We start from the raw sequence: 21,834 nt of genomic DNA on the forward strand, positions 1-21,834 counted from the left end.
AGGGAATACGTATTTTATTCTAGGTCGTTCTTTGTTAACTAAAGCTGGCTCAAAAATACATAGAAAAAATAATCCCTTCCCTTTAGTTTTCTCAATGTATCCCAACTGATTATCATTCCATGGAGTAGAATATATGACATAGATATAATCCTGAATATAATAGTGTATGATCCAAAATTCTAGAAATTTTGCTCCAATTCAATTAAAATACAGAATTCACTCATGTATTTCAGAAATATATCAGTTATATGAACAAACAGTACATTCCTAATATTGCAAATCCTGAAGTTGTGATCCAAATTCCTTTATTGCTCATGCTCAGACAGAAGCTGCTATTTCAAAATCTAAAATTCCTAATCCTTTGAAAGCAGCAGCTGTTCTTGAAGTCTAACTCTGCCTGTATATGTATGCCCATATGTATGTGTACTATCCAACATGACCCCCAAGTCGTGTCAGAACAATAGGAAATCTTACACTCACAGATTTCCTGGAAAATATAAGAATTCTAAAGTCATCCCAAATCCAAGAACACACACCAATGCAGTCTTCCATACCAGTACCTTTATGTCTTGCAAATGCATATAAAAGTGCCCTTTACAGAGGCAGTTCTTATCAGATGAGAGATCAAATCTTTTTAATCAACACTAACAAAAGATAAAACCCCTACCCACATTGTCCAAAGGCAATAGTATTTCTTTGTCTTGATTCACAAATATTCCCCCCCCCCCCCCCCCCCCCCCCCCCCCCCCCCGCTAAAAAGGGATGTTCTTATCACAGCACTTATCAGTCAGAGCTAAGGAAGGAAGGGCTGATATTTTTGCCCACAGCCTTACTCTGCCCTCTTGACCAGGGGCAGCTGTGATTATTCTCCTATTTAAAACTTTGGTGCAGACAACTTGGCTGAAGGGGCAAACTGAGCCTCCCCATTTGCAGGAGCCCACGCTGTGAAGGCACAAGCATCTATATCGTTGCCAGTCCTGTCATCCCACTGAGATAAGCCAGGGCACCCTCTCCCCTCAGTGCCCGAGAGGCCGCAGAAATTCCATGCTTTGCAAATTCCGAAAGGGACAAAGGAAGGGCACAGGAGCAAGTCAACAATCAACTGCAATCAACTGACATTCCTGAACCTCTGCCAGCGAGCCGGCAGGTTCAAGAGTGCTTGGCCAACAGGGGTGGGAAGCCATGGAACCGTCTTTTAATACACTGAGTGACAGTGCAAGGACAGCGTTTTCTAAGTGGAGTACAGAACAAGCTCTCCATCACAGGGACAGTGCACTGACTACTGTACTTGACATTAAATACACTCTGTTCTACATTATTTTATGTATGTGTACTACCTTAAGACCTACTAAACATAAACATCAAACTTGAGCAAGATACCCTTTTAATATTACATACAACTTCTTTAGATCATAGGTGTGGACAGTTTCCCTGGTCTGGGTGAGCAGGTGTTGAGACTTAGCATGTTACACTACACAGAAGCTCACTTCATTAACATGAGTAATGTCAAGTCCAAATAGTGACATATTAAACCAGAATAATGACTGCCAGAGAGAAGAAAGTTCATGTTAATAAATAAATGCACCAAATTTTGTGGCCATATTCTCTTCTTTGAGACCAAATGAAAAATTTCTGTTCAAAAAGACAACATTCCCATAAAATCCTAAAGCACCAGCAACTAGGGACACGGGACCAGAACATTTTTCTCTACCAGAACAATGAAAATGTTACCATGGGGGAATATTAAAAATTATAACAGTGCTCACTCGAGTGCTATAATTAAAACTATGTCAACATTTTGCTTGTAAAACAGATTTTTCAAGGGAGGTTGCACATTAACCATTATTGCTGACTACAGACATATAAGACACAGAGGCTATTTTTTCCTCTAAGAAATATATTTCAATAGAATCAAATCTGATGAGGCCCCAGATTCATATATTGTCAGAAAAAAGGCCTGACATAGTTTAAAAAGGATATTCAGCTTAGTAGATATGATAACAACACATACTCCTTCATTGTTCATTTAGAACTTTACGAAGTTGGAGACTAACAAATGCTCTTATTTTCATCTTCAGCATAAAACGTGTGCCTGCTAATACTCTGGTTTCTCTTCAAATAGTATAAATCTTTTGCCTTTTACTAGAGATTACCATAAAGAGGAAGAGTTATGAGGGTTTTTTTTAGGGTTTTTAAAAATATATATGATGTCTACAGCTTACTCTCGAATGGCTCAGAAAAAGCTCTTGCTCTCTCTCTCTCCCCCATCCCTCCCTCTCTCTTCCTCCTCTTTCTTTCTCTCTTGCTATGTACACACACACACACACACACACAGAGACAGAGAGAGATACAGAGATAGAGAACACATGATAAAGCAAATGAGGTAGTTTGTTCAAGAAATCAGCAAACCATATGGGGTTCTTTATACTATTCTTATTCTTGCAAATTTTAAGTTTGAAATTATTTGGAAAATTTTAAAAATGGAAAAAAAACAGGAAAAAACTGCACCTGATAATCATCTTTATATATACTTTTACAAAATACATACCACAGAGCATCAGAAGCGAAAGCTCTTGAGACCAAGGGTGCCTCCTTCCCCAACACATAGGATGGGAGGAATCACAACAAAGTTGAGGCCTGCCACACTTAAGTGCCAAGTATTTAGGACAGCAAATAAAAAGGAACCTGAGATGTCCTTTGGTTCAATCTTATAACACCAAGAGGATTTGTCACCAGAACGTTTTAAGGATTGTATATCAAAATGAAGAGAAAATAAACACAGGAAATGAGACGAAGTTAGGATACTGTGATGTCCTTTCCACCTGTGAGAACTGGCCACCAGTTTGGGATGATCTTTGAAAAAATAATAGAAAGAATCGTATGAGTATGACTGACATTGGACCATTCATTTGGCTTATCATCGGGAAAATAAGTGAGTTGATGAGAGTCTCTTCTACCTGAAGGATATATGTCACTTATAGACCCATCAAAAGTAGTATTTTAAAACAGAATCCTCCAAACTTCCTATAGGTGGGAGAGGCAACCACATTAATCACTAGGTCTAGATTACAAGTGCCAGCTTTCCATAGCACACATAGTTTTTATAAATCTCTTTTTAGAAAAACAAAATGATTTTTGGGGGCTATAATTCTATATTCCCCAAATATATGCATGAGTGTGTGCACATGAAAGTGTGTATGTACCTAAGACCACATGTATACAACCGGGTTATACCATGGACTTTTTCTCCCTGGAAACAGCTTTGTTCAGAGCATATTATCTCACTTAATGGTTACCATCACGTGTAAAAATAAAATAATCTCGAAGAACACACATTTCAAATTTGTAAGACAACTGCTTAAAGGTACTATATATTTAAAATCTCAGAATGATGGGTGCCTGATGAAAGTTCTGCCTTTGGCTCAGCTCATGATCTCAGGGTCCTGGGATCGAGTCCCACATCGGGCTCCCTGCTTAGCTGGGAGTCTGCTTCTCCCTCTCCCTCTGTCTCTTCTCCCACTATGCCCCCTCCCTCTCTTAAATAAATAAAATCTTTAAAAATAAACAAGATTTTATATGTCAGTGCAAATATTTTGCAACACTAGTCACATATAATTTTACCTGAGGACTGTCTCCCCCCCCCCATATCTAGGGGGTAAATATAGATGGGGAACATATCCTACGGGGCAATAAAGACAGCCAACGTCACCAGTACCAATGATGCTGCAGGGAAAATGGAACCTACTCTTGGTCTCCTTATATGTTAGCAAAATACAGAAACAATTCAAAACCACTTCTTCTTGCCCTCCAGTGATCTGATACAGGTCTCTAAGACAAAAAATAACACTCATTTCCCTCATCATTGATGGCATTGGAGTGTTTACTTGGTGCTGGACTGATAACAATAAAATAAGTAAAATCTTAGTATCTACATATTTATATGTGAGGTCCTTCTGAATATCAAAGCAACTTTACATGTGGTCAGTCTTACATTGTTAGAACAGCACAGGAAAATGAAGGAAGGCCAACTTGGTCAACAGAATAAAACCCTGCTACATCCCATCGACAACAGGGACTGGGGTGACCCTCCACGGGTCATAACATGTTGTATTATTTCCCAACTACTGTATGCAATGAGGATGGATTATGAGGGTGAAAGCTGAAATGGCCAGGAAAACGTGATGCTTTCTTCTACCACTGATTGGAATGTGCCCATAGAGGTAAATGGGATACAGTAGAACGGGAGGTTGGACTGGATGTCTTAAGACCTATTTCTGCAACTTAACTTATTTGGGCCTTTATGAAAAACACTAGTATACTGAGCCTCAGCTTCAGCATCTGTAAAACAAGGATGATGTTAGTTACATCACACGGGTCTCCACAGGACTCAGGGAGATAACATGACAGTGCTTGGCAAACTACAATATTAGGCCATATACAGAATTAATATGATGGCAAGGTGCCACCAAAAGATGGAACTAATCCTCAATTCAATTATCCTTTTCAATTCATGATAAAGGCAGCCCATTCCGACTATTTTTATAGAACACCCTATTGCACGACACTGGTATAAATTTCAAGAAATCGCTGTAATTGATAAGAAATTTGCTACACAGTATTAAATACCTCACAGGGTGTAAAGTGAAAATAAAAGCATGACAGATAATCTGTTGCAGATGATGAACAGAAACGGGCTCGGTAATTCTCACTCAGTAATTTAAGGCCTGTGGCTTTGTTCAATCCCAAGTCAGAGAATGAATGAATGCATGGAAGGAAGGAAGGAAGAAAGGAAGGAAAAGAAAAGTGAGATGCAGACATAAACCTAGTTTTTCTGCATAAAACTCAGTGTATATTCATTTTCTTCAGGTGCCTTGAATCTCTCATTAAAAATACTTGAATTCATGTCCATTAAGTCCCCTCAAATCTCAACTCAGTTCACTGGGTAGCAAGGAAAAAATATATATATATACACACACATACATATATATATATATATATATATATATATAAACTAAGCCATCAGTCTTGAGACAACTGAAATAATGATTGAGCTGATTACTTTTCTTTTTGTCTTGTTGCTCTGGGGCAAATGATATAACCATGAATCTTTTCTTTTAGTATTTTTTTATTCATCCATTCCTCAATCTCTTGTTGAATGCCCATTATGCGCAAAGAACTTACTTAATTAGTGAAAAAGAAGATTCTAATCAGTTCACATACATACATTCTAATTTGCCATTCACTTCCAAGCTCTATTAATACGATAAAACTCCAGGCTTACTCTTGACCTCAAGTATCTTAACATATCCCTAAAAATATCCACACAGAATACTGGAATTAGAGGAAGAAAAATCCTGCAAATTTGGAATCCTGGAAATTCTGCTATTGTAGCCTGATTTTCGGACACAAGCAAAAACCCTCTTTTAATGTTGCCATTTCCTTCAAGAGTGTTTTAAATATTGCTGGTATATGCATATAAGTTTTATGGTTTTAAAAAAGCTCTTTAATTTGTAAACATGCCCTGGAGCATCCTGAGAGCATCAAGCCTTTGAATATTTCTTTATGAACTGATTCAATAATAATGTAGCAATAGCAGGTTCACTGGCACACAAACTCCCCGCCCGAAATTAAAACTGTAATGACCAAAAGGACCTCACAGACTCAAGCAGCTACCCCAAGTCACCAATACAGAGACAGTCAAATCCCACAGACAAAAGTTACTATGATGGATTTAGATGTCCCCAAAGTATCTGAGCTTGCATTTAAGGTTTTAACGTTGGCAGCCTCCAAATAAAAAGAACATTATCCTCAATGGTCACTTTCAACAGTAATCTAGAGCTACAGAGCGCAGTGATTGCAGTCGGGAGTCCCCTAACTGAAGTGTGTGACTAAACATGGTTGGGGGCCAGGCTCTGCTATCAAGGGAATGAAGCGGACGTGCCAGGACTGGGAACCCAGAGCCTATATTCTCAGTGAGCTGCCCAGAATACACATAAACGTGACTCTCACCACTGCCCACCTTCGCTAGGGGAATTTCAGCTTGGCTACTGACGTTTAAACAGAATATTTCACACTGCGGTCTTTAACAACTAGGATAAAATGAGGGCTGTGGCAAAAGTGAATCTTCTATTCACCCCTTGCAACAACACTGAGTATAATACACAAGTAATGTTTTTGTCAAAGAAGGTATGTTCTCCAGCACAATTAGCCTCTGTTCTTTGGCCAGTTGAAGTAGCTTAGACAACCAAGCCATAATAGTCATGTAAGGAAGACAGATGTGTGGAAAAACAGGCTCAATAAGGGAGAATCAGTGGCATGACAGTCTCAGAGGACTTGGGGGCAATAAAGGGACTGCAGTGGATAAGGGTAGGAGGATAAGGGAGTAGCCATTCCAGGGGCCACCCTGGGAGAAGGCTCTGTTTCAGCTCCAGCGCCTGGCACCTGACAGGAAACCTGTAAGTGTTTGCTGAGCAAGAAATGGTGGGAACTGAGAGACTACAACTGGGAGAAATCACAGATCTGAGACATTTTTATTATGTTTGAAGGAATAAGGAGTTTGAAGAACAAGGGGAACTTTGAAGGTGGAGTTAGAAGAATTGAAGAGGAGAGAGAAACTCATGCAATGCCCTGGCCCAGCCCCAGGAGCAGAAGAAATGTTAGCACAGGTCAGGAGATGGAACGTGAGGCACTCTACGGGACCTTCTCAGGGGGTATCATGGCTGAGGGGATACGATGTTGGTGCACAGAGCCAACGTGAGAGCACAGCGGTGCACGTGTGGTGGAGGGCTCATGAGGACACAGGAAAAGCAGTCTATCTGGGACATTAGTTTTCCACCATTAGATATAAGGTACAACAGATGAGGGAACATAGGAACCCAGTCAGGCTTAACCCCACAAAAAACCTTGAAGTAATGAGCTATACACTTACAGTCTTTGGGTAAGTCCCCTGAATTTGCAAACATAGTGACTCTACAAAATAAAACCATTCATTGTCCCAGAGGCCATAAATTAATATCAAAACTGAACCTCATCCTACTTTTTTAAATACCAGAAACTATTGACTGATTTGACATTTCTCCCCAATTACCTTTTAACTTCTCATTACTTCAGCAAAACAAGACATAACTAATTGATAATTTTACTAAGCATCACTGAGGGCTATTCTGTCTGTGCTGTCCATAGAGCTAAACAAAACTAATCACTCGTGGTCCGGTGTGGCAAAGAATCTGATGAGACCGTGTGTGTGTGTGTGTGTGTGTGTGTGTGTGTGTGTGTGTGTGTATACTCCCAATCCTATTCTCATTCCTTTTTAAATAAACATTTTAAATAGCACTGTTGCTTAAATAAGGACTGTATTAAGATCGTAACTGAATTCAATGACTTAATTCATTTTCAGAGCCTCTTCAGGTGAGACTGAGTTATCACTTAATGGCTCTCTTTACCATTCAAAAATGAACAGCTTAAAAAACAAAACAAAACAAAACAAAACACAAAAAAACACCCCCCACACAAGAAATAAATAATGTGAAACAGAATCCATGAAGTGAAATTGTAATCATTATGATGCTGTCACCTTAACATCTATAGACTTAATTGTTTTACAATTGACTTGACATGAGAGAAAAATGTCCAAGGCTGGGTAGAAATACACTGCTGAGCATTCACTGGGGGGAAGGACACTGAAGATAGCCCAAACGCAAAAGCAGAACAATGAGGCTCGCTCTCAGGTGTCTGATCCAGGAGACCGGAGTTTGCAGCTGGGAGACAGCAATAACGGTTTATATTTCTTCTTTTCCTCTATTGTCCTTTTTAAAAGGTACGCTGCAAAGCGGAGTGGAGTGAGCCACATACTGTAAACACCAGCATTAGGAGGTGGCCGCCTAGGCTTCCGACCACAAGATACGGTGCTCAACGGACTCAAACTGATCGTTGCAACTTCTAATAACCTCCTCAGTACCACAGACATATTTCTGTCTCCCTGCCTCTCCCTCTCCCCCACGCACCCCAAGAAGGGGGCGAAAGGAGGACGACGCTGCGCCTGGAAACAGGAAGGCAATGCGTGGTTGGGAGTCCCGGGCTGGCTGGTTAGTATCAAAACCAGAGCAGAGCCTCCGCATGAGCTGCTGCATTAGCAAACCGGCCCCAGCACCCCTGTCGCTCACACTTCCCCACTGCACAATCGGGATGGAAACATTTGCTCTATTGGAAGGCAGTGATAAGGATGGATTTTTAAAGTTTCCATTTTTAAGTGAAAATGAAAGAAAAATGCTCTTCTAGATGTGTTTTGCCTTTGAGCTCCATTTGAAAAAAAGAAAAAAAAAAAGGCAGAGAAAGCTGCTGTGAAGGTCACCGAGTGAAAGAACTTCCTCAGGGCACAGAATAAATTAAATCCCAAGGAAAAAATAAAATGTGATTTCCAGAGTGTGAGGCACAAACTCCAAATGACAATGATTGACAGCCAAACTATATCCGTGCAATATCCAAGACTGCACGTTCTCATTTACCTCAGTGTAGCCAGCAAGCGCCCATTAAACATCCGTCTGATGCCCAAATTAACCTTCTTGGCAAACTGAAAGAGGCACAAACTATCATAATCAACCTTTCATTATCACAGCAGCCTCTAGTTAAAGGGTCAGAATAATTGTGCCATCAGAGCCTTGATTGTTTTCAATCAACAGACGGCTGGAGTGACAGCTCGGTGATGGAGGGGTCTGATGAAACCGCACCAGGCCTAATCAGAGCAGATGAAAAGAAGGCATGATTGGTGCAAATGAACAGTCGTGCCTCTCCTTTTCATTTACAATCTGAAATTACTCTTAAATTTGTGGGGTTTTTTTTTCCTCCCTTATGAGCACCACTGAAAGAATGTTTGACTTATTATGAGTTCTGACAGTGCAGAGTTATAAAACACAGGTAGGGTTATCAGCTGAGGCTTTAAGTGGGTATTCAGCATAATTCTAACAAATTCACTCTTGAAAAGCACAAAATGACTAAAAAGGCTCCCAATGACCTAACCTCTCAGCGCTGTTTGATTAACGGACCCATTTATTCCGCTGGCATTCTAAATGATGAGAAGATAAAACCGAGGGCAGAAATACCCTGGAAATGTTTTCTCTCGACCCTCTGCTCCTTGGCTTCAGTACCAGTTCCTCTGCCCCAGATCCTTCCTGGCCTCAAAGAACACATTAAAGGCTCAAAAGCACTCACCCGTCAGAGGATATGCGTCAAATAGGGGTTGTTGTTGGCTGAGGACATGAAGCTATGCTGGGAACCACAAGAGTAGGAAAGAGACTGGAACACACCTAATGTTCATATCCAAAAGAACATCTGGGAAAAAGGAATATGAAATTCTGTGACAGGCTAGGCTGAACTTGCCCTAAAGGGATCTGGAGAAAACTGAAACAATGTAAAACTGTATTTACATAGTGGTTATTTTTTTTTTAAGATTTTATTTATTTATTAGAGAGAGAGAAGATGGGCAGGGGGGGAAGGGCAGTGGAACAGGGAGGAGCAGACTCCCCACTGAACAGGGGGCCTGACCTGGGGCTCTATCTCAGGACCCTGACACCATGACCTGAGCCAAAGGCAGATGCTCAACGGACTGAACCACTCAGGCACCCCCCCCACCCCGCCCATGCAGCAGTTACTGTTAACAAACTACAGACATTAACATCCTTAAAAAATTTAGTGAGGAAGGAAATACACACTTGGAGTGGCAAAAGTAAGCTTTTAACTTCTATTTTTTTTTTTTTGCCTTGAATCTTGAGATCAGCCAGCCACTTGTGAGAGTATTAGGATTCAAGACAGTACTGCAACACAAAGGAAAGCCTTTTAGCGGCAAAGATGAATATGCATCTAGCTTCTGTCCGAGTGTCTCCCGGTGAGTGTGTGTACGGCGTGAACCCCACCTGCGCGTGTGGAAGAGACGGGGATGGGGCGGCTACTGGCTCAAGATACAGGGTAGTTTTTAACCTCTCCACTCAAAATTTTTACATAAAACTTAACGCCATTTTATTTGTTGGATTGTGAGTTGAAATAATGACTGAGGGGCACCTGGGTGGCTCAGTGGGTTAAAACCTCTGCCTTCAGCTCAGGTCATGATCCCAGGGTCCTGGGATCGAGCCCCACATTGGGCTCTCTGCTCAGTGGGGAACCTGCTTCCCTTCCTCTCTCTCTGCCGGCCTCTCTGCCTACCTGTCACCTCTCTCTGCCTGCCTTTCTACCTACTTGTGATCTCTGTCTGTCAAATACATAAATAAAAATATTAAAAAAAAAAAAAGAAGAAGAAACAATGGCTGATTAACAGTTATTAAACACAGCCCCAAATTTTCCATGCAATATTTAGCAAAATCTGTTCCCTCATATCTAGACATCTTTTATGAGTCCACGGGTCACCACAAATGTACACAGACTGTGCAAAATTCCCACAGTTCTACATACGTGAAATATACTTCAAGCAGGATGTTGCCGACTGTCCTATGACTTTCTTTCTGCAGCACCTCAAAGTTTGTTTTGATTGTTATTTAAGAGACAAATCGCAGAGGAAGCTATCTGGCGAAGGGCTCCCTCACAAGTATCTTTCAAGGGCCCATACTCTCCGGCGGCCACTTTACTTCCGCTGTGCACATGGTATCTCCAGCAAGCTGCCCAGTGACAGACACTCCATCATCGCCTCATGGATAGTCCTTCTCCCGGTGTGGTATTGGCTTTTTTATTTTTATTTTTTTTAAGATTTTATTTATTATTTGAGAGAGAGAGAGACAAAGACAGAGACAGTGAGAGGGAGAGAACACAAGTCGGGTGAGGAGCAGAGGGAGAAGCAGACCTCTGCCGAGCAGAGAGCCTGACCTGGGGCTTGATCCCGGGACTCCAGGATCATGACCCGAGCAAAAGGCTGATGCTTCACTGACTGAGCCACCCAGGCACCCCATGGTATTGGCTTTTTAAGGCATGACTTCCTTTGCTCAGAAGACAGTCTGTGTGTTGACCAAAGAGGAGTGACTTCAGGATACTGACCTCATAAGGAATTTGAAACAGGATTTCCCAGATGGTTCACAGAACATGAAGATGAAATCCAAGTCAACCTGGGTAAGTGCCTATTCTAACCCCCCAAACCCAAGAAGTGTGGAACTGATTATGGAACTGATTGTTCTCACGTACCACACAGTCTCTCTATGTGGCCTAAATCTTGCAAGAAATGAGGAAGGCAGAAAGATTGTTCTTCTTTGGCAAATCTGATAAATCAACCCCTTTGTTTATTATTTAATTGGGTTTCACTCCAAACAGTGAATAGTCCCAGAAGTGGGCAGAATACGAAACCGCTCACAGTCCTCCACCAAGTCCAATGTCATCCTCACAGCCAAAGAGAGGGACGCCTAAATTGTGTTTGCCTCTTAACGAAGTGCTGTCCTTTCTGGATGGAGAGGTTCAGTTTTACTTTCAGCTGTGAGTAATTTGCCATTGTGATTGGCTGACTTATAGTCAATTTAGTATAATTAATGCCGAATTACATTGTAACTCACATAGAATTACAAATTAAAAGCTATATTAAGAGCAAATGAATTAATCAAAATTAATGATATTATGCTCACTTGTTTTAAAGTGTTAATAAGATAGGTCCTTCTAAAACGTTTAAACTTCAGAGCACCATTCATCACTCCTTCAATTACCTGATTTCCTTGTGTGGTCAGAGGAGGTAGCATGTGGGCATTTCTCATCAACAAGAACACACACACAAAGATGTGTGCATGCCACCTCTAGCTTGCAGGGCTCCTTTTGGCTTCTATCCTTGAAGCATAAGTAATGTCTATGTCATTTACTGACACTGATATGTAATATTCCCTCTAGACAAAGGGAAGCAAGGTCCAGATTTTTTAAATATTTTTTAAATTAACATATAATATATTATTTGCTTCAGGGAAACAGGTCTTTGAACCATCAGTCTTACAGCACTGACTGTAGCACATACTCTCCCCAATGTCCGCCACGCAGCCATCCTATCTCTCCTACCCACTTCACTACCGAACCCTCAGTTTGCTTCTTAAGAGTCTCTTACAGTTTGACTCCTTCCCCTATCCCATCTTGTTTCATTTTTCCCTCCCTTCCCCCCACGACGCTGCCTCTCAAATTCCTCATATCAGGGAGATCATATGATAATTATCTTTCTCTGATTGACTTATTTCACTTAACATAATACCCTCTAGTTCCATCCACATCATTGCAAATGGCAGCATTTCATTTTTTGATGGCTGTATAGTATTCCATTGTATATAATTACTACACCTTTATCCATTCATCTGTTGTAGACACCTAGGTTCTTTTCATAGTTTGACTGTTGTAATGTCCAGAATTTTTGATATCTATCTCTAGAATTCATAAAGAATTTTCTTTTCCTAAGAGGATTTTTCTTCTTGGTTATGTTTTGTCAGAACGTCAAAGTCTGTTTCCATTCCTCCAATGTACCACCCCAAGTCACAAAGTGGTGATCAGACCAGGGAGTAAAACCTCAACCCAGAGAATGTACGGCTCTGTAGCGTGGGCACAAAAGAAGTCTGAGAATTATCTTTATGAACGCTGCTGATGACTGTTATCTACTCTAGAAAGGACACCCTTCTCCTCTGGATGTGCCAAGTTGAGGTGTTCTTTATTTTTACTTGAAGCTAAAGTTCTGGAGGCAGGAGCAGGAGAAGCAGTGGGTAGGAATGTCAGTATTCAACAATCAATGTCAAGGTGTTTACATCTCTTTCGAATAGAAATAATTTTGGAGCCTCTGAGCCACTCCATGGTTAATTTTAGATCTTGTCCCTTAGAATGCCCAGAATGGGAAATCTCTATGGTCTCCAAAGCCTCTAGATATTCAACTGGCCCAATAAGGAATCCCATAGAAATAATCTGGGATGCAGGATATGCATCCTCCTTTCTTCTGGAAAGAGACTAACATTTATCAAGTCCAATAAAAATTAACTTTTCTCTCCTTTTCTCTTAAGCCCCATATTTAAGCCATCACCCAACTGTCAATTTCTGCTACTTAAATTTCTAAGTTTTCAACGTGTTGTTCATAAAATAAAAATATCATGATTACTCATTTCCATTCATTCCATCCAATTTCCAACAGCCTGCAGACTTCCCACCACAGTCTGTACGGCTGCAGCAAAAATAATGGTGCTCCAGGTTCTCTTTCAAACCGATTTAAATCCCTTGATGGGATTTTAAAGTGATCCTCCCTTATGGGACTTCTCTTCCGTGCTTCCTACTTCATCACCTGTGCCTTGAAGGAATGCAAGGGGGCTCCCTGACTCAGCCACAATTCTCCAGTCACTTCTCTTCATCAAACCACCTAGAGCCCCAATTTTCCAGGCTCTGATAAAGAAACACCCTTGGCTACAATTTCTCTTACTGCTTTTATTGGAGTCCTGTTTGCGACTTTCCACAAAGCCGTTCAACAGGTGAAGACGAAAACTGGTAATTTACTAGGAAATGTATACTGCTAGATTACTCATTATAGATAAATAGAACCTCTTCAACGTATGAAAAGACAAGTCAGGTGCTTTGAGTTTCTGTTTTCTTAGGGATCTGATATATTTCAAGAGCATACAGTGCAACCTCCGTTGAACATACACTGTGAAGTGAGTCAATCCCTTGCCCTCTGTGAGCTTTAGTTTCCTGACTTGTTAAAATGTGGGTAATATTTGCTTTCTCAACATTAACAGGCTGAAGACAGACTCAAATGAAATTATGTATGGAAAAATGTTTTTAAAATATGAAGCTTTCTGGGATTGTAAAGAATAGTTATTGTTGCTATTATTAATGAACTTCTGTGCCTAGCCTCAGGGTTTCTACCTCATATATAGCTTAGAGTTGGGTTTTATTTTTAAATCCCTGATAACCCAGGTAGCAGCAAATATTACTGCAGGCCACCAATGCAGAAGTAATATTCTCCAGCCACCTTTTTCCTTCGCACAGCAGCAACAACAAAGTATCAGTGTGGAAACAACATGAATCACAGTGAAAATTAGAAGCGGAGAACATAAATATGTCATATCTCATAAATCACCTTGTTGTTCTGTTGTGCTCATTTAAAAAAAAAAAAAAAAAAAAGGACAAAATCCCCCGATTACCTCATGAGAACAGCAGCGCACAAATACAAGTTAGGTCTCCTGTAATTTCTGATAATCACTGCCCCTCACAGCTACTTGACAACACACAGCTCTAGTGCTGAGGATTAGCTGAAGCAAAGTCCCTCTGAAATGAAAGTGTCAGGCATCTTGCAAAGGCGCACGGCCCAGGCAGAGAACGGCAAGGCCACCAGTCAAGCTCCTCTGGAATGTGTCCTCCTGGGGAATTAGCTGCCTGTACCTCAGGACAAATGACTTAATACACCTCCGGAAGCTTGGAGCACCCAGCCCCGAACTAGCAGTTCTGCTCAGTGTCCAGCTGGGGGCCCTCGGAAGATCAAACCTCCTCAGGGCACAGCACTATTTGGGATTCGAAGGAGCCACGGTTTGTTCTCCTCCCTAACACCTGTAAGAAGGAAGGGGGGAGCTCCCTGATTGGAGGAAGCTGAGAGGCAACGTGGGGAGTTTGGGGGGGGGGGAGGAAAGGAATAAATGAAACAAGATGGGATCAGAGGGAGACAAACCATGAGAGACTTTTAATCTCACAAAACAAACTGAGGGTTGCTGGGGGAGGGGTGTAGGAAGAGGGTGGTTGGATTGTGGACACTGGGGAAAGTATGTGCTACGGTGAGTTCTGTGAAGTGCAAACCTGGCCATTCACAGGCCTGTACCCCTGCGGCTAATAATACATTATATGTTAATAAAAAAATAAACAATTTAAAAAAAAGAATATACAGCAATTCAAAAAGAAGAAGAAGAAGAAGAAGGAGGAGGAGGAGGAGGAGGAGGAGGAGGAGGAGGAGGAGGAGGAGGAGGAGGAAGGGGAGATATCCTCCTTACATTTGGAGTGAAGACCATATGTAGCAGGGAGGGAATGCCAGATGTTTCAGGAAGAAAATCGAGAAATGGTACACATCTAATTAGGTTAAGGAAAGGGAAGTAAAAAAATAAAGTGGGATACCATGAAGATACCCAGAAAGTACCTATCTGAAAAAAAAAGTAATGCCTCATGAGTATATGACATTGAATTGAGGAAGGGTGGGAATATAAGGAAAGATTATAGTCTCGTCCGGTGATAAGTGTTTTCAGGCCGCAGCATTATTCCAGTTCTAGTTACCAAGGTCCAAGTGTTAAAAATGAGAATGCTACTCACAGAATTTTCTGATTAAATGACCGCCCACCCACCAGACATTAAATGACCAGATACCCACCCAGTCTGATCTCTTTGAGGTCTGCACTGCACAACCCTAACTGATAGAGGTTTGCGAAGCAGTTTAGCATGTAGGGACAATGAACAAGAATTAACAATGAAGAAAACAGTGAGGAAAAGGGAAAGGGATGCTACGTCGTGTTGAAATGCCCAAACAAAAGCATTTCATTTTCCAATGTACCCAGATCATGTCAACAAGCCCCAAATTAGCACATTACTCTGCACAGGTCTGTCCCCAACTGGGAAGGAATCAAGCATGGTGGGAAAGAGTAGCCGGTGGGAAGCTTCACATCAGACTGTAAGATCCACGAAAGCAGGGCCACATCAGTCCTTTCCACTCGGACTGCCCAGAACCCACCACATAGCAGGCAAAAGTAGGACTCAGTAGCCCACGACCGGGCGGGGCAGACACTCAACAGTATTTGAAATAAATGTAGGGAGGAAGGAAGTGCGTGCCACAGAGCCGAGTCAGAACCAACAACACAGCACAGACATGGGGGAGGCAGGCTTGGCCACTATCCTTTCACTCTCTGGGAACCACAACAGAAAACATGAATGGTCCAGCCCTTGCAAAATTCTTTTAAAATAACAGGAGGGATGCCTGGGTGGCTCAGTTGGTGAAGTGTCTGCCCGTGACTCAGGTCACGATCCCAGGGTCGTGGAATCGAGCCCCACATCGGGCTCCCTGCTCAGTCGGGAGTCTGCTCCTCCCTATGCCTCTTCCCCTCCCCCAGCTTGTGTTCTCGCTCGCTCTCTCTCTGACAAATAAATAAATAAAATCTTAAAAAAAAAAAAAATAAGGGGCACCTGGGTGGCTCAGTGGGTTAAAGCCTCTGCCTTCGGCTCAGGTCATGGTCTCAGGGTCCTGGGATCAAGCCCCTCGACGGGTTCTCTGCTCAGTAGGGAACCTGCTTCCCCCTCTCTCTCTGCCTGTCTCTCTGCCTACTTGTGATCTCTCTCTCTCTCTCTGTGTCAAATATATAGATATATATAAAATAAGCCACAGAGTTAATTTGATACACCTCTGTGTCCATCACTCCCAAGTTCTTTTGAGTTTCCGCTCTGAATTTAGAAGCTATGGACCAAAGCAGGAAGGGCCCAAGATTAGAAGACATGAATTTGATCTCTAGCCTTGTTACGACTGTTTTTTCCATTTGCACCCCAGGACAACAAAGCAATGATAAACGCAGAAGCATTCTTGAAATTGTGATATGATATTCAAATACGAAGTATTACGGCAGTACTGTTTTAACACAGAGTGCTGTTCAAAGCCCTTGTTTCTCCCTGGCCAGAAGTACATCTGGGTCAATTTATAAAGTAAGAGATAAAAGATGAAAGCTGTGTATATCACTAGTGTGTCTAGTTTCTAACCATAAAGGGATAGTCGCTTTTTGTTTGGGTTCACCTTCTGGGATTCCTTCTAAATCAAACTGTAAGTGGGTGGTTTTGTGGTATAGATAAAAGCCTGGAAGGGCCTTGTCAAAAACACACGGCATCTGAGGTTGTTGACTACTCTAAACAATGTGTGGCTCGCGTCTCTAGAGATATAAAGTAAATGTGTTACTAACAGTATGACTTGTGGAACCAAATTTCCAACAAAAATATAAGGAAACATGCAGTTCTAAAAAGCCAAACTCAGGGGCGGTGCCTGGGTGGCTCAGTCACGTAAGCAGCCGACTCTTGATCTCAGCTCAGGTCTCGATCTCAGGGTCATGAGTTCGAGCTTGTGTTGGGCTCTGTGCTGGGTATGGAGCCCACTTCAAAAATAAATAAATAAAAATTTAAAGAAATAAGATAAAAGGCCAAATTCATTTTGTATACCAATTCCTAGAATAAATACAGCCCAGTGTAGGAATAGTAGGATGTATTCTTATCCATTCGATACATTTTAATATTCAACACATTTTAATATGAAAACTCCACATTATTGTTTTTATTTATTATTTATAGAGAGCAAGAGACCAAGGCCGTGTTCAGTGCAAACATACAAGCACAACCTCTGCCTCTGGGGGCACACAAAGACAAATGTAAACATGAATATCCCCAACCCCAAATCAGGGGACTCATTCCTCTTACCATTCTAAAGTCAAACATGACCTGGGTAAAGGAGACTGTCCCTGCTGAGATCTGATCCTATTTAACATCGGTGATGTGATCACTGAATTGTTTGGTTAAAATACAAAAGGAGGGGCCATCAACCCTAGGCTAATAATGACAGAAGGCATTGATGAATATATCATTCTTATAGTAAGTCCTCCTCACTGAAAACATCATCAGTAAATAAATTAATAAATTGAGGAAAAAACAAAGTTCTCCACATTCAGAGATAAAACTAAACTAAATCTCTCTAACCCAATAGTAGAATATTTCTGGAAAGCTTTTTACCCCAGGATCTAGATTCTAACACCATACATAATACATAATAGGGGCTCAAGAAACAGTCACTTTTATTTCCACCAACTATCTTTATCCATTTTAAAATATCCTTCTTGTTTCAGAGATGAAATAATAATCCAGAGAACTGAACTCATGGTTTAAAATCAGGGGCACCTAGGTGGCTCAGTCAGTTAAGTGTCCGAATTTTGATTTCAGCTCAGGTCATGATCTCAGGGTTGTGAGACGAAGTTCTGTGTTGGGCTCTGCACTCAGCATGGAGTCTGCTTGAGTTTCTCTCTTCCTCTCCTTCTGCTATTCCCCCTATTTTCTCTTTCTCTCTCTCTAAAAATAAATAAATGAATGGGTAAATAAATAAATATATTTTTAAAAAAAATCATAAGGTTCCTTCCTATTTGGGGTGAAGCATGGGAGAGGAAAACCAAGTTAACAAACATATACTTGACCTTCCACACTCCAGCATGGTTTGGGGCATTTCTCGCAAATAGTGATAGATGGAGAACCACATCTTCTCCGTGTGCTAACAAATATAAGAATTTACATCATACTTGGTCTTTTTCCACTCCCATGAAAAGTGATCTCTGAGCCTTCATTCCGGTAAAAGAGAATCCTGGGTAGAAGAGGCAGAGAATGCATTTTCCTCAGGAAAAAACTTGATTAGCCAAAACTTCCTATGAAAATGAAAACAGACCCTATACAGGGGAGTGGTATGGAATAGTTTCATTTTTCACTCAAGTTTTACAGCAGGACCCCAGCTCAGAAGTCTGATACTCTATGTTGGATCTAACAGGAAAAATTTAACAAGACCCTACTGAAACCAAAGTCCTATGTTAGAGCTAAGACCCGAAAGCCAAATAAAACTGGTGGAGATTTGCCAGGTCACGAATGTATGTGACCTCATGCCCATGTTTCCTCTCCAACTGATTTGCTCATTTTTAGTCTCCTGTTTCTTTGAGCCCCATAACAAATTTGGTGTCTTTCATCTGGAATCTAGAAATCACCGGCCTTGAAACATCAGACTAAATCGTTAAGCTGAATTCAACTGAATTTTTTAAAAAGCATTTTTCTGAGGGGACTTCAGTGCCCTTATACATTAACGTGTGTATACAGCACAAGTCTCTACGTTACCCTATGAATGTAAAGAGAAGTTACCTAACAGGCCAAGTAGTTTCAGGCCAAGGAAGGGAGGAAAAAACCGTTTATGGGGATGAAGAAGCCCTCTGTGAGAGAAGAGACTTCAAGTTCAAAAAGGTCAGATGGGGGAAGAAAAAAAAAAAAAAAGGCGTAATCTTGGGGGATTCCACACAGACTGGTTACCACAGCCTGCAGCACATTTTATCGGGAAAGGAAGTGGAAAAGGGACAGCAGGAGGAAGTAAGACAGAGTTTGTTCAGTGAGAATAACTGAAAGGTTCTTACGACATCTTCAGAGACAGACTGCGTGAAATCTGGTAAATAATGAAAATGAGACCTTTTACCAAAAGAAAGGGGAGGTCCCAGATTATATTATCAGTTGACAGTGGAAGAAGCATATGTGTAAAACATGTGCGCACGTGTGTGTGCGGATGCGTGTGCATGTGTTTACTGGGCTCTCGCCTTAAGTTACTAGTTGCACATATTAATCAAAGAGCACGACCGCTCCATCCGCTTCTCTATTACCTGTCCTACTTTGTGTCAATTTCCTTTCTCCTCTCCCACCCCTTGCTTCACTGTTCTTCTTTAAGACATGGGATGGGGATTTGTCAAAGTCAATGAGCACTTTATTACAGTGAGAACGTTCCGTAATGAACAATTCAGCGATTTAATGAGATTCTGTAGATCTGTCTCCAGCCTGTCCATCAAGATTCACTCCTATAAAGCACCCTGACACTAATCCTCTGGCATACCCAATCTTCACCCTGGGCTGAATATTAGATTCTTCCATGGTATATTGCATTACTAGTATAACCTCAGCAAAAATGACGAACTTAACTATACTTGAGGCAATATAGCTGGTCTGATTTAATTTTTCGCTATTGGGTTGAGTATGAGGGAATTACTTATTTACTAAGATAAAGCAAAAACAGTTTCTTATTGCCTGCTGAATGCTTAAATTGATCATATTTATGGGAGTCTTGTAATTCTTTCTTGAGGACCAAGTACAAAAAAGATATTGCCTACAGCAGAAAGCAGTTTTTAAAATTCTACATGATAATATTAGTAACCTTTAGATAATATTAGTAACCTAAATATTAGATAATATTTAGTAACCTTTATGGTAACTCTTAAGTGGACAGTATGGAATTTTTTTTTTGGTTACTCAGACATCTGCACATTACATCTCTGGTAGTTCCTTCAACCATGCCACAAAAAGAGATAGAAGCCACAAGGATGACTGGCTCAGATCTCAATTCGGTTAGAAATAATTAAATGCAGAACTCATTCCAAGTCTTTCTTTTTCCCTTTGGGAAGTGAAGAAAAATTTGGCAATCTCCCATTTTGAATTGACCAGAAAATGTTGATGATTTGCATTTATAGGGGAGAACCACGGGTAACTAAAATTCATACCCAAAACTCATCCTGGGGCACCTGGGTGGCTCAGTGGGTGAAGCCTCTACCTTCGGCTCGGGTCACGATCTCAGGATCCTGGAATTAAGACCGGCATTGGGCTCTCTGCTCAGTAGGGAGCCAGCAGCTTCCCTACTTCCCCTTCTCTCTCTGCCTGCTGCTCTGCCTACTTGTGATCTCTCTCTCTCTCTGTCAAATAAATAAATAAAATTTTCCAAAAAAAAACCCAACTCATCCTTACCAATTTTTGAGCTCTGCCTGAATAAACATTATCAGAAATACCTAAGAAACAAAATAAAAGTATGGCTTATTCTTTTTCCTTATATTGTCTTTGTCAAGACAGCATGGAATCCTGGAGAGATGAGGCAGGTGTCTGCAGACATGATCTGTAGGCTAGCTCTGCTCTGTAACCCTCAGGAAGGCACGGAAACCCCATTTTGCTCATCTGGAACACGGAGTGATAACAACTGTCCTTCAAGCCCACTGTGACAATTAGTCAATAAGAAGAGTCCGGGTCCTGGAAGGCCCTCACAGCACCATAGCTCCTATCCTCAGTGGGGGAGCAACAGTAAAGAAGGAGGTTGCTGATTAATGTAATACAAAGAGAGAAATAAGGGAGAGAAAGACACCAGGAAAACTATCCGTGAGTAGAGTCAGGTGCTGGAAAATTAACAGCTACCTCTGCCTGTCCTGGCCAGAGTTAGAGTACTCTCCCTATGTCCTTTGCTAAAATACCAGGAATTTAGTGTCCAATCAGCTAACAGATAGATGACTTTGTATTTTCTCTTGTCTTCCATATATAAATAGCATGAACATGTATATAAAAAAGTATATAAACAAAATGTATATTTGTTTTTCTCTCATGTATTCCGTCTATAAATAAATCGATCCTGAAATCTTGAAGGTATAACAAGATGGCGAGCCAGTGTTCAGAGAGGGAGGTGGGCGAGGTAAAACGAAAGGGGTAAGATGGGCTTTGTTTCCCAAAGACACCATGTGGATTGTTCAAGTAAAGGCAGTGGGGATGAGCAGAAAAGGATTTAAACTGAATAATCAACTCGAAAACACAAAACATCCTCCATCCCCTAGACAAGGATGTTTGGAAAGAACGCTACGTCAGGAGAAAGCCAGGGTTTAGGAAAATAGCAATGAATGCAGAATGAACTAAAGGGGGAGATTTTTCCACTGCAGTGCAAGAAGAGCTTCATTTCATTTAAGGTCCCAGCTGCTCTCAGCTGCTACAAAAAAATGGTTCTGAATTGTTTACAGGAAAGCCCAAAATCTACTCTGTTTCCATTGGTCTTAAATACGCATATATGGCGCTTAACAATCCGATCTTCTCATATTCAGTTTAAGAAACTATCTTTACTAGGAGAAAAGAAATTCTTGACTCTTTCTGATGTAAACCCCCCACTCCTCCTTAGGTTTTTGGGAAGCCCCAGCGAGCGACTGAGAAACCACACCTCTGACAGCTAGAGTTAAGCTGAGCAGGGGCTGAGACCCCCGAGCCCTGAGGGCTGGTGTTCTCCAATCACTTGCCCACCAAGAGAGCATGACTTCTGCCTTTGAC

The 21,834-nt window shown here is 41.3% G+C and overlaps 1 protein-coding gene and 1 pseudogene across 14 annotated transcripts in view; one reads left to right on the plus strand and one right to left on the minus strand.

Moving 5' to 3' along the window:
* The window catches only part of KLHL32 (kelch like family member 32), a 243,931-nt gene that overhangs the window by 71,616 nt on the left and 150,481 nt on the right, over nt 1-21,834 (minus strand). The window lies entirely within an intron of this gene.
* On the plus strand, nt 2,099-2,201 carry LOC116589530 (annotated as a pseudogene).

The sequence above is a fragment of the Mustela erminea genome, chromosome 4, assembly GCF_009829155.1.
Source record: "Mustela erminea isolate mMusErm1 chromosome 4, mMusErm1.Pri, whole genome shotgun sequence".
Lineage (NCBI taxonomy): Eukaryota > Metazoa > Chordata > Mammalia > Carnivora > Mustelidae > Mustela > Mustela erminea.